General features: G+C 42.8%; 1 protein-coding gene across 5 annotated transcripts in view; it reads left to right on the top strand.

Moving 5' to 3' along the window:
* Nucleotides 1–17,426, top strand: part of ptbp3 (polypyrimidine tract binding protein 3) — an 88,907-nt gene that overhangs the window by 20,737 nt on the left and 50,744 nt on the right. The window lies entirely within an intron of this gene.

The following is a 17,426-nucleotide window of genomic DNA, read 5'->3' on the forward strand; positions in this document are numbered from 1 at the left end:
CATTGTCCTATCTGTAATAATCACCATTTTCCAGCTGCTAAGTTGGATGACACCTTCAGACAGTGCAGCCATAAAGGCCTCACTACATGCAATAATTTCTTCATTACCCAGGTCTTTCCCAATTTCACTGACTTTTTTCCAGCACGTTCAATATTTCTAAATCCGGTTTCTTCCGATACCTGCAGATTCGCCGTTTCATTCAAACACCCATCCCATCCTTTCCTCAGTTACCTGAACAATCAGTTATGGATGATCTACTTCAAACTCCTCTTACCCTTAGGCTACGTTCACACTGCAGGCTGAAGTGACTCAAATCCGATCTTTTCGCCCATATGTGACCTGTATCCGATCTTTTATTGACAATATGAACGACACAGATCCGATTTTTTTCAAATCCGACCCAGGCCGTTTGGATATGTGGTCCTAATTCCGATTCCTATCCGCTCTTTTCATATGCGACTTCAGTCTGAACCGCCAGGTCGCATTCATCCGACTTACACGTCATCAACAAGCCACAAACGTCACTATTCTGCGCTGAAGTAGGCGGCGGGTCTCTCAAAAAAAGTTACAACAACATGGCGCATAATCACGGGCGCAGATAGAGGGTGGGACTCGTCCCACCCAGATTTAAATTCACCTCGCTCGGTCCCCCCCACTTATAGGGAGGAAAAAACGTCTATGCTGTCTTTCTTCGCATAAGGCAAACCTCACGGAAAAATCAAAAGACTAATTACCATTCGGTTTATTGAGGTGCACGGCAGTGTATACATAGTTGCAACAACTCACATAAAACAAAACAAAGACTGATATTCGGATGGTTGAGCTGCGCGGACTGCACAGGTTGCGAGCTCGAGCTTGGTTGCTATGGTAACCCACAACAAGATTGACAGGCATATCGGGGTTGGGGTTGGTTTGCTGGCAGCTTTGTTCCCCCCAGTTTTTTGTCCCCCCCAGTTCAAAAAACGTATCTGCGCCCCTGCGCATGACATCAATGCGAGGGACGCTTCGGGCTGTGAAGGTTCTGAATCTTCTCAATGGAAGGACGCAGAGGTTAGGGAGCTGATTTCCATTTGGGGGGATGCAGCTATTCAAGCTAGATTGGATGAGTCATACCGCAACCGGGCGGTTTTACTTCCGTAAACACTGGCCATGCTCACTGCGTGTGACGTCGTCGTATCCTGCAATGCGCATGCGGAACACTTTTAGGTCGCTTTTCGTTCATACTGAGGATCACATACAAGTCGCATATATTTGTTAATGTGAACGACCTCACAAAAAAATCGGATTTCACAAAAAAATCGGAATTGAGCATTAAGCCTTGCAGTGTGAACGTAGCGTTAGAGGCCAGATATCTATTATATACAACTTTTTAATTATGTCATCCAAAAAACATCTATGGATGGCATTAAAGCTAAATGGGAAGAAGAAATGGAGACTGACATATCTGAGGCAGTGTGGGATAGAGCTCTGAGCTGGGTGAATGATTCCTCCTCCTGTGCACGCTTAAACTTAATTCAGTTTAAAATTCTCCACCGTATGCATTACAGTAAGGCAAAACTGGCCAAAATGTACTCTAACGAAGACAATTTATGTGACGGCTGTAGAATGGCCAGAGGAGATTTAACCCACATGTTCTGGACGTGTTCTAAGATGAGAGTTCTGGACATCAGTATTTAAGATTTTGAACGAGGCCTTTAGCGTAGCTCTCCAACCCAGCCCAGCGACAGCTATATTTGGGGTACAAGGAGGAGACTTTTTGTAATACCCAGCAGTAAAGAAAAGGTTATTGCTTTTGCAACCCTCATAGCACGTCGGAGAGTACTCATGGAATGGAAATCAGTGACCCCACCAAAAGCATCTGTATGGCTTTCTGACATAATGATGTTTTTAAAACTGGAAAAGATCAAATATTTTCTAAAAGGATCCACCAAAAAAATTCTATAAAACCTGGGATCCTCTACTGACTTATTTTGATAAGCTAACAACACTTCCTTAATAGTAAGTGAGAGCGCATTGTGGAGCAAAGCTCAAAAACGACGCAGGCATTCACCATGAGCCTCTTTTTTTTTTTTTTTTTTAGGAAATTTCTTCCGTGGCATAAAGGTTTGTTGTGGGTGGGATGGGAGATATAAGGTGATTGTAATGTATGAATGTTGTATTGCACATTTGTTAAAGAACCTTTTTATAAAATAATAAAAATACAGGGAAAAAATGAATTTTTTAAAATGTATGTTTATTAATACTTGTATTAATGTCCTTTTATTTATATATATATATATATATATATATGGCAGAGGTGCAGAATTACAAGAACAGTAAATTGTCAAAAAAAATTCCCAATATTTTTTTTCATCTTGATTTAGATTCATGGGCGGCACGGTGGTGTAGTGGTTAGCACGGTCGCCTCACAGCAAGAAGGTCCTGGGTTCGAGCCCCGGGGCCGGCGAGGACCTTTCTGTGCGGAGTTTGCATGTTCTCCCCGTGTCCGCGTGGGTTTCCTCCGGGTGCTCCGGTTTCCCCCACAGTCCAAAGACATGCAGGTTAGGTTAACTGGTGACTCTAAATTGAGCGTAGGTGTGAATGTGAGTGTGAATGGTTGTCTGTGTCTATGTGTCAGCCCTGTGATGACCTGGCGACTTGTCCAGGGTGAACCCCGCCTTTCACCCGTAGTCAGCTGGGATAGGATCCTGCGACCCTGTAGAAGGATAAAGCGGCTACAGATAATGAGATGAGATATATATATATATATATATGAGTGATTCCACGCTTATGGGTACTGAAATGGGGACATGAACTTATTTTTAAAAATTTACCTTAAACCATTTCTTTTTTTACCATCAGGTCACAAAACATGTAATCTTTAATGAATGATATGTTAAAAGATAACTTTAATTTTCTGAGATGTAATAAAAACATATTTATATGCCAAAGTCAAGCCTATGAGTTCCAAAATGATGTCTGTTACATTACTTCTGTTACGATTGTCCATCTCGCGTCTGTTACAAATTAATTACAATCTAGCTATATACCATGTTAATCTTATTGAAAGAATGTGTATGTTTATTCTACTACACATGTTTATTAATTATATTTGCTAAAACATCACCTTCCTATGTTTCAAAAAGTAATTCTACATTGTTAAAATTGAGAATACATATGTCCACAGCACTTATGTTACGTTCTGACTTTGGCATATAAATATGTTTTTATTACATCTCAGAAAATTAAAGTTATCTTTTAACACATCATTCATTAAAGATTACATGTTTTGTGACCTGATGGTAAAAAAAGAAATGGTTTTAGGTGAATTTTTAAAAATAAGTTCATGTCCCCATTTCAGTACCCATAAGCGTGGAATCACTCATATACACACTATATTGCCAAAAGTATTTGCTCACCTGCCCTGACTCACATATGAGCTTAAGCGACATCCCATTCCTAATCCATAGGGTTCAATATGATGTCGGTCCACCCTTTGCAGCTAGAACAGCTTCGACTCTTCTGGGAAGGCTGTCCACAAGGTTTAGGAGTGTGTTTATGGGAATTTTTGACCATTCTTCCAGAAGCGCATGTGTGAGGTCACACACTGATGTTGGACGAGAAGGCCTGGCTCTCAGTCTCCGCTCTAATTCATCCCAAAGGTGTTCTATCGGGTTGAGGTCAGGACTCTGTGCAGGCCAGTCAAGTTCATCCACACCAGACTCTGTCATCCATGTCTTTCTGGACCTTGCTTTGTGCACTGGTGCACAGTCATGTTGGAAGAGGAAGGGGCAGCTCCAAACTGTAAAAACAGTCTGCATGCCGAGGTGCTTGATTTTATACACCTGTGGCCATGGAAGTGATCGGAACACCTGATTCCGATAATTTGGATGGGTGAGCAAATGTATATAGCCAAAAGTATAATCCTTGTTGTTAATAATATATTTTATACTAAATTAAAAGCTCTATAAACTTTTTTTTTTAATCAGCACACCGTCATACAGAAACCCAAAGTTTTGGCCTGTTCACTGTGGAATGTTCTCGAAGATAACATGTAGAACTTCAACTCGCTCTCTCTCACGCGCGCGTGAACTCACTCACACTCTCTCTCACCGTTGCCGTGGTGCCGAGGCGCGCCCGTGTGACCCGCGGGTCTGACAGCAGCAGGTCTCCCGTAGCCGCTTGGCCTTCTCTGTTTCCTGTGCTGTACTACACAATGCGGCGTGTGTAAAAGGCCCGGCGGCTCGGTCCGGCTCAGGTGACCACTTGTCTTTCTGCTCAGGCTCTCAGCTGGGTTTCAGTTCTCTGCTCTTGATTACGCTCCTGCAATATTGAAGAGGAAAATGGAAACCAGACGCTGTCCCTCCTCGGCTGAGCGCAGTAACATGAGTGAGCAGTTCCTGTTCCTCCTCCGTCAGGATCCGAACAGAACCTCCAGCAGCAGGTCGGGATCACAGCCCCAGCTCAGCTTCCATTAACGTTTACACTCAAGAAGGTTCCAGACGTTTATCGTTACTGATAAACCTCAGGATTCTGTCATTGTTTTTATCAAACTGAGTACAAGCACCTACATTTTATTTATTTTATTTATTTTATTTATTGTGCTTGTTGATGCTGAACTGAGCTCAGTGATGAATATTAATGAGTCAGAGACGTCATGGAACGTTTCATTTCTCTGTTTTGATGTAGTGATGGTGTTTAACCTGTGTGTGTGTGTGTGTGTGTGTGAGTGAGAGATGTTATCCTGCCCACTGACTACTGCTGATTGACAGTCTGTGGCTTTGAGGGGGGAAATGAAGTGGGCGTGGCCAGACACGTGTTCATGTTACAGTGGAAAAAACACAGGAAGCTGTTTACAACATGGCTGAAGCTGTTGTTAGTTGTTTATTATTATTTATTATTATTATTATTATTATTATTATTATTAATGTTTTAACTTGAACGCCTGTTCCCAGGCCAGGAACACTGCAGGACTGAAGTCAGGACTGTAAATAAATATAACGATTTATCTGTAACGAAGCTCATTATAAACTGATCTAAGCTCTAAACAAGGTGTGTGTGTGTGTGTGTGTGTGCGCGTGCACTCTGGTGAACAGCAGGAGATGCTGCATTGTTGTGTCATGAAGTCACTCTGATAAATTACATGGCATTTCATTTCCTGAAGTTAAAGCTAGACGGCCTTTCGATTTCATAAAATCAGTGAAATTTAGTTCCGTCTGAAATGTGGTGATTGTGATATCTGTTTATTTCTGTAATATCTCACAAAATATCAGGCCATTCTGTGGCTGGGAAGTTATTTAATTTGAGGGGATTAAAGCAAATAATGTGCATGAAATCGCTCACTTGGCGCAGTCAAGCAGACAGAGGAAGTCCGTGTGCGCATGCGCAGGTTTACCTTCTTCTTCTTTTGGGTTTTACTGCAGCTGGCATCCACAGTGTTGCATTACTGCCATCTACAGGTTTCCCTTTGAGCGTGCACTGACAGTTCCATCATTCTGTCGCTAAACGAACAGCTGATCACACCGAGGTGCTCGCTGAGCGCCATATTTATTAGTTTGGGCCTGCGTTTCCTTTCCTTCATATATAACATAACGTCTTTTCTTCTCGCTTTCTTTCCGTTACTGTAGTCGCTCTTTCACGTTTCATTCGCACACTCACGCCCTCCATTTTTCTCTCCTGTTTCAAATTTGTATCCCACAATGCCTTGCGCGAACGGGGAAAGCCCACCACGTGATGCATGACGTAGTATCTTGAATTGGGTCATGGGGAAGCAGGAAAAAATAGTGCAGACCTTAGGGCCATGTGGAGATAAACTCATTAATTGTTCTATTTTTTTAATAAAATTGGAAGTCTGTGATTGGAATTCAGTAGCTTTTGGTCACTAAACAAAAATAATTGGGTGTCGGGAAAATTCTTTTTATGACCTACAGTTGAAAAATCTGAAAGGCAGGTTTGAGATTGAAGATGTTCAGGGCTTTGAGTTCAGCAGCAGGAGGAGAGAGGGCTGGGTTTTATTTATTTATTTGCTCGCTCTGAAAGATAAAAATCTGGCGTAAAGGAAACCTGCATTATAAAATACAATGCCCTTTAGTTCTGTTGATCTTAAAGGTTCTGGTTCACTCTTCCCAGAATCCTCTGCTCTCAGTGATGAGTCGCCATTTCTGATGCCATCGATATTCCACTGTGTTACGTTTGAAAAACAATGCGGCTTCATCCTCGGCCATGGATCCGAAACTGTAACGGGAAACTGAAGGTATTTTATCAGAGGAGTTCGATTTTAAATTCTTTCGTCCGATCTGTTCTGGGTGTGTTCAGTTATTCCGTTATAACGGAACATTGTCTTGTGTTTGAAACTTCCACATGTGACCCGTAGATGAGAGAAAATTTGAGATGGATTTGGTGGAGATCAGTGAGAGTGAATGTGTGGAATTGAGTGAGGTGAGCGGACGAGTAGCTTTCAGGACCCAGAAGTACAGACGGAAACAGAAACCACAGACTGGGCTCTGAGAAGGTGGATACGGCCCCTTTAAAGCTGCAAACACCAGGATTTCTCACAAACATTTAAATTGTCTGATTTGATAGATTCCAGTTCTCACGATGGCTGTCACCTGATCGTCTGATCCATACCATCGTCTGTCCCAATCCTGCATCTGATCTGAGTGAGCAGAGCAACATCAGTGAGTGTGGTCATCAGACATGGCGTGAATTTCACCTTGACTCATGAGCAGAGTGTAAACAGTGTCTCAGTGCTCGCTGAAGTGAAGTGTGTGTGTGTGTGTGTGTGTGTGCGCGCGCGTGTGTGCGCGTTCTCTTCTCACGTGTGATGGTTTCTCTTCGCTCTCCGATACACTGTGTAATTATCTTTTGTTATTGATTTTGTATTAAATATAATGTGTAATCAAATTATCTGTATCGCAGGCAGATGCTGTAGTTCCTCCTCTTGATATTTTCATGCTTCTCCTCTGTGTCGATCGTTTCCTGTCGTCTGTTTGTTAGCGAGACGGCGTGCACTTGGATTACGCTGTGGAGTATCACGTGCTTTCAGAGGTTGGTGTTGGAGAATTTTACGAGCACGAGTTATGAGTAAGATGTACGGCAGGAGTGGAGGAAGGGCTCTGTTTATCTTCATGAACTCCTCTGAGATTTTTTTTTTTCTTTACAAGTTTTTTTGACGGCCCGTCTTCACACTCACTGTTCTCTCAACATCTGAGGTGTGACACGGAGCAGATTGTCATTTCTCAGTAAAGCAGCGCCATCATAGCTGTAGTTCTGATCCTGTGTGTAAAAGATGTGTGTCAGTGAGGACGCGTCCCAGTCGGTGCTGAAATCATCATGATGAACTACAGACTGTTTCCTTCCAGGTTTCTCTCCACGGGGGGGAAGAGACCGTTCTCCTTGCCACCAGGTGCTCTGTTCCTTCGCTGCACACAGGAATGAAGATGGCATGGCGGCGCCCGGCACTGATTAGTGGTGTGTGTGTGGTGAGCAGTGTGAGGATGGGTGAAGGGAGGGAGAGAGACAAGGGAAGCAGTGGGAAACTGTATCCGAGTGAAAGTGCAGCTGTAATGAAGTTGAGCTGAGGCATGATGGGAAGTCACATGACTCGGGGAGAATCTGAGATGAAAAAGTGTGAAATGTAAATGACGGCGTTTCTGTGACGCCTCACTGTTTCAGTTCGGAGCCTTTTACTCCTCTTTATTCTTTATTCCTAACGATGGCTGAAATTCTTCTCATGTCGTCTGTGTGTGTGTGTGTGTGTGTGTGTGTGTGTGTGTGTGTGTGTTTATTGAGGTTTTTCCTCCTCGTGCTTGTACAGGGTTAATTGGAGCGCTGCTTGTCTCCGATTGCTGATTAAGGACCTCAGCATCAATAATAGATCTCACACGTACAATAGAAGCAGGCATGCGTGTGTGTGTGTGCTCACCTCCCCTTACACACACACACACACACACACACACACACAGAGTCCCACCCTGAGTGAACAGCTGTTTTCCCATGTGTGCACACAGCCTCTGTTTCTAGGGAGATTACTGATCAACCTGTTGCGCTCTCTCTCTCTCTCTCTCTCTCTCTCTCTCTCTCTCGCGCTGTGCCCCCCACTGGGTCCTGTGATGCTGTGATGACAGTGTTTTTCTTCTCTTCTTCCTATGTTTTGGTTCATTTATTTTTCTATAGTTCTTATTTTTCTTTCACACTCCTTCCTGCACTTGTGCGCGCGCGCACACCCCTCCCTTCTCTCTCTCTCTCTCTCTCTCTCTCTCTCTCTCTCGCTGTCTGTGAGCTTCTCTTCTATCTTTCTTTCTCAGCCCTGAATCCACTTCTTTCTTTCTTTCTCTTTCCAGTCTTTTTCTGTCCCTCTTATCTGCCTCCTCTTCCTCCTTCCTTCTCTCTCCCTCTCCTATGCTGCTTTTTTTCCCTTCGTTTTCACTTTTGTTGTAACCTACAGGATTAATCTGACATGTTTCCAATGACTTGCAGGTAACGTGTGTGTGTGTGTGTGTGTGTTGTGTTTCCTGTCGAGTGACGTGGAGCGAGTGATCAGCAGCAGCAGGTTTAGATGTCAGCGCTTGTTGCTGTTCTTCTCTTAAGCTTTTCGGTTTATTTTGTGTTTAACGGTTCTGATGTGAACGAGGTCGAGAGTTTGAGTCTCAGACTGGACTACAGCTCTCAAATATTTTCACGATGGACAATAAACAGTGAGCATTTTATGATGTTTAATTTAGTAAAAAGTGTCAGAAACCCTGGTGCGATGATTGATTGATTGATTGATATTTTTAAACAATTTTAATGACTTTGAGGATAAATCTAAGGAAAGTCTCGGAGAGCAAAACAAGTGATAAATATATTTCAGCAGAGACTGATTTGTGATTGTGTGATTAACTGAGAGTGATTATAGATTTATAATCAGGAATTAAATCATAGGATCCTCATGTATGAAATCTGTGTGATTCCCCCCCCCCCCCCCCCCCCCCCCCCCGATTTGTTCATGAACGGGAAACTTATTTGTGTGTTTTTATTTACATTTATTTATTTTCTGTAATCGTTCTCCGTCATCTTAAGAACTGAATTCAGGAATTATTCAGATTTTGACAAACCAGACTAAAAAAAAATCCATTCCCCATGTTTTTTTTTTTATTTTATTTATTTCCTTTTTTCTTTACTCCAGGGTTAATAAAAACACTCCTCACTCATTTTGCAATTCAGATGTGACTCAGCTGTAACCCTGTGAATAGAGCACTGCGTTTTTCTTTTTTTCTTTTTTCTGCACACACTGATATTTCATTAGTCATTACAGCTTTTCATTGGATACATTTCAGGGTTAACTGCCTGAAGGAAAAAAAAATGCACACAAAACCATCAGGTTGCAATCTAACGGAGTGGCGCTGAGGAACAGGTGTAAAAGTGTCAATAAGAGGTTTGAGGCTGGTTCCATACGAGCTCTCGGGCTAAACACACACAGCTGCGGTGTGTGTGTGTGTGTGTGTGATGGATGTGATAAGTGTGCATGCCCCCCCCCCCCAGGTAACATGAACACACTGAAGAGAAGCATTATTGTGAAAATGGATCGTTTTCCTGATGATTGGAAGCTTTGTGTGGATTTCAAGGGTGCCATTATTTCTGTATCTAAGGAATAAACCTGTTGGGGTTGTGCTGTAATGGGAAACTAATCAACACAAGGTGCTGGTGGTGTGATGAAGTGGGGTTACTGTTACCACCCGGACACTGTAACAGCATCATCTCTTTTCTAATGGTTAAAGAAAAGCATGATTATTTTTTAAAATCAGTTTAGTTTTACCCTTAACATCCACCGATCTCGTTGGAGCAGCGATTAAACCATCACTTCCTCACCGGTGAAACTGCAGAGAAGTGTAAACCCCTCCATCCTGAAGATGTTCCAGCTTCACCTCTGACCGTTGCAGAGCGCGGACACTGGAGACTCCTTCCACACGTCATGTAAACACATTTCTCCTGACAGACATTATGTCAAGGTCCCTGTGAGGGAGCGGTTACTATGGAAACAATGAGAGCATTAATTATAGATAAACCTGCACTACTGACAGAGCTGCTGTTCCAGAGAATTAATCAACACCTTTTGAGCTGAGTGTAACAGTGCTGTGGTGTGATCCAGATGTTTGTCCTCAGTGTGGTGAGTACCTCATGGTGATGCCTTGAGGTGTGAGAAACGCGTTGTGAACCTGCCCCAGCACGCTGCACGATCCAGCGATCTGATAATGTCAGTATGCGAGATGAAGGTGAAAAAAACCCACTGCATCAGGAAACATTGAGCACCTCAGGAGCTGAAGAAGCCTTTACACAGTGGAGAGATTCGTTCCAATGTGACGGCCTTTGACGTTTAACCCCTCTCCCTCCTCCCCCTGAGCAAAGAGGCAGTAACTGTGTGTGTTGTGTCCGTGTGTGTGTCTCTCTCTCTCTCGCTCTCTCACCTCACTTTGGTGATGTGATTTCTCTCATTGATGATGATGGATGATGAGGAGACCCGTGAGGAGTTTGAGACTTGGACATCATTCCTGACTGGAGCACATCCAGACCCGCTCACTCGCGCTCATGCTGCTCCACATGTTCATGTACTGGTTGATGGAAAAGATATTCTGGTTGGATGTCACCATGGTAACCAGCCAGTTAACCCCAGAAGCACATGGTTTCTCAGCCCCACGGAGCTGAATGTGCATCGGGTGCCAGATGCTGATTTTGTTAGCTGTGAGTTTGATGACGTTTGTGTTCCTTTCTTGGCGGGAGGTAGTTGCACCCCTACTCCTCCCACCCCACCCACACACATTAGTCAGCTGTCCCACTTCGCAGTGCATCATGGGAATCGAGGATGATCTCACAAAGCAGAGAGTCATGTTGGCATTTATTTCACCTCAGCAGTTTACCTTAAATTGTCTTTTTCAGAAATGGATTAAGAATTTCAAAATGACTGATTCAGGGGGCGGAGTCATCTGTGAGCTCAGTTTGTGAGGTCCCTATGAAGAGCTCCATGGCTTTGGACCAATCTTCACCTTGGGTCCTGCATGCTGAGCTTTCTCTGTAAGCAGCTAGCAGGATGTGGTTGGGTTGTGGTCATAGTTGTGGACCAATCAGATCTGATTATGCAAGTTGTTAAAAGACGACATTGATGATGATGATGATGATGATGTAGTACCTGGAAGCTTCTAGCTCAAGAACCTGTGTGCAGACTAGCTGCTAGCTCTCTAATTAGCACATTACGAGACTGATGATGATGTAGCCAGCTGGAAGTAACTGGTCCACAGCTTTGGACTGTTAGTACCCAGTTACACAGGTGCTTAGTGAATGATCAGATGTGTGTGCATGTCAGATGTGTACACTGCTCTGAGCGCAGAGACTTTGGTGGACTGGACATGTTTACAGATGAGATGATGGAAGACGTCCAGAAAATAAACTCTGTGCTGAAATTACTGCTGCTCTTCGTCCAGTTGGTCATCCAAAGCTGCTTTTTAAAGCTGTACCCAAACATGATCTTTCTGCTTTGGACATTTCCGTTATCTTCATGGGAGGAAATGACACGACCTCCTCGTGTGGTAGCAGTGTGTCTGTAAAGAGTTGCATTGATTTTCTGTGCTAGAACAAAGGAATGAAGGCAGCAGAACACCAGCAGAAGCTCTGGGGGACATGAGTGTCTCGGAACACAGAGAAGCTCTCCGAGCAGAGGGTTTCTAAGCTACCTTTTTTTATTTATTTTTTTGTTATTGTGACCCTCAAACATGATTGATTTACGCCGCATTGTGTGTAGCTGCTGCTGCTGCTGCTGCTGTCCCTGTAAGTTTCTAGTTGCAGACCCTGTGTGCTGTGATTGATGGTGATTTTCACTTGCAGTTTTGCAAATTATTAGATCCTGATGACGTTGTACCTGTAAGTTCACGAGCTAGAGAAATCAGTCAGCGCTAGAGATTAATGCATACTGGTCATCATGGTAACGCTGAAATATATTCTGATTATATTTTGGGCTGGTTTTAAAATAAGATAAATCAGACACAAAATAAAGGGGTAAATCAAACATCTGATCCTGAAATCCTACTGAAGTTATTTGCTTGCTGTTTGAGAACGACCTGATGTTTGTGATTGGAGGAGGACGTGGACAGCAGAAAGATAATAATGTTTGCAATAATTTGCATATTCATAGATTCTGGCTTGTTTGTATTGAGGAATAAAGGTGTAGAGACATTTCTCAGCCATTTTAATTTAATTTCTTTTAATGAAAGACAAAGGGGTGTGTGTGTGTGGGGGGGGGGTTGGAGTAGGTTAAAAAGTTGCCTCCCTGGGTGTGTCCGTGTTCATATCCACACGTTAGTTGGGAAATGTCACAATAAGATGGCGGAAAAAATAATTCTGCATGATTCCCGCTGTGTTTGGAAGCATCCTGTTGTCCGTTTCCATGGATATTTTATTTTGCTCATTAATTCCGCACGGTTGTGGTGTGTACAGGATCAAACACTCGGGTGTGGAGACGACATGTTGAAGCCTTCAGCTGCATCTGTGTCACGTTTCTCATCGACCCCCAACACGTCCTGCTGCAGCATCCTTTATTTAGCCACGTTCTGTCACGTCACATGCTGGAGTTTGTTTTCCTGAAACATTTCAGCTCGTGTTAACAGAAAGATCCGATCGGACCGGGAGTCTCAGGATTGGAGTTTAAAGTGCATATCACGGGTAAATTCAGGAGCAAGATCAGTGTAATTCTCCTATTTTATATTAAACTTTGGTCAAATATCTGTCACATTCTGCATTTTGTGCAATTTGTTTACCTTGCGCAATACCCGAAAAATTCAGTTGAAATCAAGCCGTTTGAGGTGAATTGGTCCGCCTCTGAAAAAACTTGGCATTTGAATTTCCCAGGAAACACTGATTTTCATGGCGTCGCGTGCGGGACGCCTCCCTCTGAATCCCACGTCAGCGCTGGTTTGTTTATGAGAAAACAACCTGGTGGTTTTCTGCAAATTTCTTTGTTATTGCATAATTATTAAAATGGTTAACAGATGTATCGTAGGAGGGTGTAGCAACACCAGTCTTGATGGGATTAGCACTCATCGTTTCCCAAAAGACCGGACAGTGAGAGAGAAATGGGAGCGCTTGGTCTACACAGGCTGTGCACTGAAACTGCACAAGCTCTCGCAGCCTGCTGGCGCTTCCGCAGGTGACGTCACGAATCTGGCTCCAGACTCCCTTGGGATTTTCCCAGACGTGTTTTATTTTATTTTTTTCTGCTGTAGACAGATGGCCCTGTGCAAAATTACCCTTCTGGATGAGCGTGTAAAGGGACATTATTTATATATATAAAAACCAAATTGGTCCAGAATATGCACTTTAACCCTTTAATGTGTAAATTACTTTAAGGCTGTTTTTAGGAGAATATCAGCTCTACATCACTTCAGAGCTTTTTCTCAAACCTTCTGCACCAGATCACTAATTAATTGATGAGAGAAACACTCCCTGGCCACTTTAATAGGAACGGGTTGTTGGTTCTAAGATCCCTGTTCCTGGCTGCAGGAGCAGACGCGCAGCTTATGAACAGGCAAGGCAGGCAGCTGCTTGGGGCCCCCTGGCCCAGGGGCCCCCCGAGAGTTGGGGCCCAAGGGCTTGCTTATTTTGTTTTTTGTTTTTATTGTTTACCATTTGTATTTTCACATTTGGAATTTAAAAAACTTTGGTTTCATACATTTTTCGTTGGTGTCAGATTTATTTATAACATATTGGTGATGAACACTGGTCAGAAAGGCCCCCTGGAAATTTTTGCTTGGGGCCACAACAGACTCTAGAATCGCCTCTGTGCAGGAGTGGAACCCAGTGTGTTCTTCTTTCTGCTGTTGCATGCTGAGATGCTTTTCTGCTCACCATGGTTGTAGAGAGTGATTTATATGAGTTACTATATCCTTCCTGGCAAAAATGCTCGAATCAGTCTGGGGATTTTTTTTCTCCCCTCCCCCACCCCAATTCCCCTCTGACCCTCTCTTATCAACAAGGCGTTTGTTTCCACCCACAGAACTGTCGCTCACTCACTCAGTGTTTTTGTTTTCTGCACCATTCTGTGTAAACTCTAGAGACTGTTGTGTGTGAAAACCCCAGGAGATCAGCAGCTTCTGAAATACTCAAACCAGTCCATCTGGATCAAACCAACACCCATACCACAGTGAAAGAAAGTCACACTGAGATCACAGTGTTTCCCGTTCTGATGTTTGAACATTGTGAACATTAACTGAAGCTCTTGATTTGGATCTGTGGGATTTGATGCGTCGTGCTGCTGTTGAGGGATCGGCTGATTACAGAACTGCAGGAAATAGACAGCAGGTGGATGTACAGGTGTTCCTAATAAAGTGGATGGCGAGTGTGTATTTGCACCAGACTCCATATAAATAAAGTTGTATATATCTGTGTAAGTAGTGATGGGGGGAAAAATTACGAGGCCACTTTTAATGGCGTTCCTCAGAAATCAGCTGCGTCATGTGACTCTGGAACTGAGGATGAATATTGCTGCATTTTGTAAAACAAATCAAATAATTCTTTCTAAACACAGATATAGAACACACACACACACACACACACACACAGTGGTGCTTGAAAGTTTGTGAACCCTTTAGAATTTTCTCTATTTCTGCATAAATATGATCTAAAACATCATCAGACTTTCACACAAGTCCTAAAAGTAGATAAAGAGAACCCAGTTAAACAAATGAGACAAAAATATTATACTTGGTCATTTATTTATTGAGAAAAATGATCCAATATTACATATCTGTGAGTGGCAAAAGTATGTGAACCTCTAGGATTAGCAGTTAATTTGAAGGTGAAATTAGAGTCAGGTGTTTTCAATCAATGGGATGACAATCAGGTGTGAGTGGGCACCCTGTTTTATTTAAAGAACAGGGATCTATCAAAGTCTGATCTTCACAACACATGTTTGTGGAAGTGTATCATGGCACGAACAAAGGAGATTTCTGAGGACCTCAGAAAAAGCGTTGTTGATGCTCATCAGGCTGGAAAAGGTTACAAAACCATCTCTAAAGAGTTTGGACTCCACCAATCCACAGTCAGACAGATTGTGTACAAATGGAGGAAATTCAAGACCATTGTTACCCTCCCCAGGAGTGGTCAACCAACAAAGATCACTCCAAGAGCAAGGCGTGTAATAGTCAGTGAGGTCACAAAGGACCCCAGGGTAACTTCTAAGCAACTGAAGGCCTCTCTCACATTAGTTAACGTTCATGAGTCCACCATCAGGAGAACACTGAACAATGGTGTGCATGGCAGGGTTGCAAGGAGAAAGCCACTGCTCTCCAAAAAGAACATTGCTGCTCATCTTCAGTTTGCTAAAGATCATGTGGACAAGTCAGAAGGCTATTGGAAAAATGTTTTGTGGACAGATGAGACCAAAATAGAACTTTTTGGTCTAAATGATAAGCGTTATGTTTGGAGAAAGGAAAACACTGCATTCCAGCATAAGAACCTTATCCCATCTGTGAAACATGGTGGTGGTAGTATCATGGTTTGGGCCTGTTTTGCTGCATCTGGGCCAGGATGGCTTGCCATCATTGATGGAACAATGAATTCTGAATTATACCAGTGAATTCTAAAGGAAAATGTCAGGACATCTGTCCATGAACTGAATCTCAAGAGAAGGTGGGTCATGCAGCAAGACAACGACCCTAAGCACACAAGTCGTTCTACCAAAGAATGGTTAAAGAAGAATAAAGTGAATGTTTTGGAATGGCCAAGTCAAAGTCCTGACCTTAATCCAATGGAAATGTTGTGGAAGGACCTGAAGCGAGCAGTTCATGTGACGAAACCCACCAACATCCCAGAGTTGAAGCTGTTCTGTACGGAGGAACGGGCTAAAATTCCTCCAAGCCGGTGTGCAGGACTGATCAACAGTTACCGCAAACGTTTAGTTGCAGTTATTGCTGCACAAGGGGGTCACACCAGATACTGAAAGCAAAGGGTCACATACTTTTGCCACTCACAGATATGTAATATTGGATCATTTTCCTCAATAAATAAACGACCAAGTATAATATTTTTGTCTCATTTGTTTAACTGGGTTCTCTTTATCTACTTTTAGGACTTGTGTGAAAATCTGATCATGTTTTAGGTCATATTTATGCAGAAATATAGAAAATTCTAAAGGGTTCACAAACTTTCAAGCACCACTGTGTGTGTGTCTCATTTTATATATAATTGTTTTTTGTTTTGTTTTTTTTCAGGTATAATTTTTTTTTTAAATAAACGCACAGTATTCCTCCACGCTAGAAATCTGTTAATGTCTTAACGTGTGTGTGTGTTTGGGGGGTTTAAAAAAAATGATTTATTTTAAATTTTATTTATAGGCGGCACGGTGGTGTGGTGGTTAGCGCTGTCGCCTCACAGCAAGAAGGTCCTGGGTTCGAGCCCCGTGGCCGGCGAGGGCCTTTCTGTGCGGAGTTTGCATGTTCTCCCCGTGTCCGCGTGGGTTTCCTCCGGGTGCTCCGGTTTCCCCCACAGTCCAAAGACATGCAGGTTAGGTTAACTGGTGACTCTAAATTGAGCGTAGGTGTGAATGTGAGTGTGAATGGTTGTCTGTGTCTATGTGTCAGCCCTGTGATGACCTGGCGACTTGTCCAGGGTGTACCCCGCCTCTCGCCCGTAGTCAGCTGGGATAGGATCCAGCTCGCCTGCGACCCTGTAGAACAGGATAAAGCAGCTACAGATAATGAGATGAGATGAGATTGATTTATTTATTTATTTGATAATCATAAGTGAGCCTTCACATGACTGGTGGTTTTAACAAATACAAAAAAATTCTTACTCTGTTTTTAAATAATTTTATGAATGAAAGGGTTTGACTGGAGGAGGAGGAGGAGGAGGATGATGATGATATTTGGGTAAAAACGCGTCTCCACTCGTTTTCCTCCATTGCAGATTCGTTTCGGGGATGACTCGAGTGAACGGTTTTGAGTGGATCAGTGATTTCGCTTGTGTTGGGCTGCTCGTGTGGATCACGGTGTACTTTTTTAAAAATAACGAGTGTAACAGTAAAAAGGAAAATGACATGGTCAGGAAAAATATCAGCCATATTTTCCAGGTGCTGTTTTATCTTAATGAAAACAGAATTCCAGAGTTACGTCTCAACCGGAGAGAAGGGTGTATGGAAAATCCCACTGTTCTTCCAGGTCAAGTCTCCACGTGGAAATGCTCTTCAGTGGGTGGGGTTGTTTTTGTTTGATTTCATGAATATTTGATTCATTGATTTAGAATTTGTGTGGTGAAATAATTATTCCAAAAAAATAAAATGATCATTTTTATTATAATTAAAAAATCACTGTTTATTTTTTAGAAATAATTTTACAAAAAAAGCCAAGAAAGCCAAAACTAAAACGAGCCTCTGTTGCCTGTTTATCAGTTCATTTCAGCACTACAGTAGTTATTAAATGAAGGAG

The sequence above is a fragment of the Neoarius graeffei genome, chromosome 25 (assembly GCF_027579695.1).
Source record: "Neoarius graeffei isolate fNeoGra1 chromosome 25, fNeoGra1.pri, whole genome shotgun sequence".
Lineage (NCBI taxonomy): Eukaryota > Metazoa > Chordata > Actinopteri > Siluriformes > Ariidae > Neoarius > Neoarius graeffei.